The sequence below is a fragment of the Bactrocera neohumeralis genome, chromosome 4 (genome assembly GCF_024586455.1).
Source record: "Bactrocera neohumeralis isolate Rockhampton chromosome 4, APGP_CSIRO_Bneo_wtdbg2-racon-allhic-juicebox.fasta_v2, whole genome shotgun sequence".
In the NCBI taxonomy this organism is placed as follows: domain Eukaryota; kingdom Metazoa; phylum Arthropoda; class Insecta; order Diptera; family Tephritidae; genus Bactrocera; species Bactrocera neohumeralis.
The window spans coordinates 56,572,866-56,574,063 of record NC_065921.1 but is presented as its reverse complement, the minus strand read 5'-3'; the positions used below and the strand labels follow the sequence as shown (position 1 = coordinate 56,574,063).

General features: G+C 37.6%; 1 pseudogene; it reads right to left on the bottom strand.

The window, feature by feature from the left end:
• Positions 1–707: 707 nt before the first annotated feature.
• On the bottom strand, positions 708–899 carry LOC126757749 (small nucleolar RNA U3; annotated as a pseudogene).
• Between the last annotated feature and the right edge of the window lie 299 nt (positions 900–1,198).

Genomic DNA, 1,198 nt, shown 5'->3' with positions numbered 1-1,198 from the left:
GCAACGGAGTTAGCTGTAGTAACTCCTGAATTAATCCCGAAAAATGCAATTAATCTGGTTTAACGCTGCCGTCTGTCAATGCTATAAGTCTTCCATACAAAATAAGCTAATAGCTTAATTTGCTGGTCAAATAAGACACGCCTAATATGAATATGTCACCAACAAAAAATTGATCTTCACAAGACAATATGGCAGCCAAATTGGCGAAGAACAAGTGTAGTACATTTTACAACAAAAAATATTTCATTCATGAACGCAGGCGCAAATTCCACAAGCGATCTCGCTTCATTCATAAAACAGAGGCCGTAACATCTCCCCGAGCATGCCTTTGCCAACAAGTCGTCTTTTCGCGACGAAGGCAAAAGCAAAAAATCATAAATTGCACAACTTTCTGGTGCTTCTCGCAAAAATCTGCGTCGATATGTATTCACGATCATACGTATACATACATACATATTTACGCATGTTTGTAGGCGAAGCTGCTACAGCGGCAAGAGGTGACAATCGGCGGCCATTACTTTACTTATGCCATAGAAATTCTATTGCTACGAATATGGAAATGACAACGAAATAATGCAAATAAGCATATTTCCAAAGGTCATTAATTTCTTTCAAGAAATGAATGATCCTGAGAAGTATAGTCTTAACTTTTCAACGGCCAACGCAGAGCATTTCAACCAAAAGGAATTTATTCATTAAAATCACCACTCAGAAGTCGTTTTATCCGTTGTAAGCGAACGATTTTCGAAGAAACATCATTTCTAATATGCCACAAGACAAAATAAGAAATGAACTTCTTAAACCTTCCGCTGTCAGATAAAACGATAGACCTCGTCATCGATTTCAAAAAAATGTAAATGAAGACTAACTACAGAAATGATTCCGTAAAGTATAGCCTTAATTTTTTAACCGCCAACGCAGAGTATTTCAACCAAAAGATACGCAAAATAGTTGAGAATTCGCAGGAATGAAAGACAACCGAAAGAAAAAGAAGCATATCTTCAATAATGCACAAGCATACAAACATACATTTGCGCACACATGTGAATATGTCACCAACCAAAAATTGAAACATTGTTCTACAAAAACAACAACAGCATAAGCATGGCAACATTGTGTTGTTGGTAGAAAAGCCGAGCTGTGCCGAAAGAAACGAACAAACGATCGCCGTTTTGTCACCGCTTGGCTTGCTGATCGA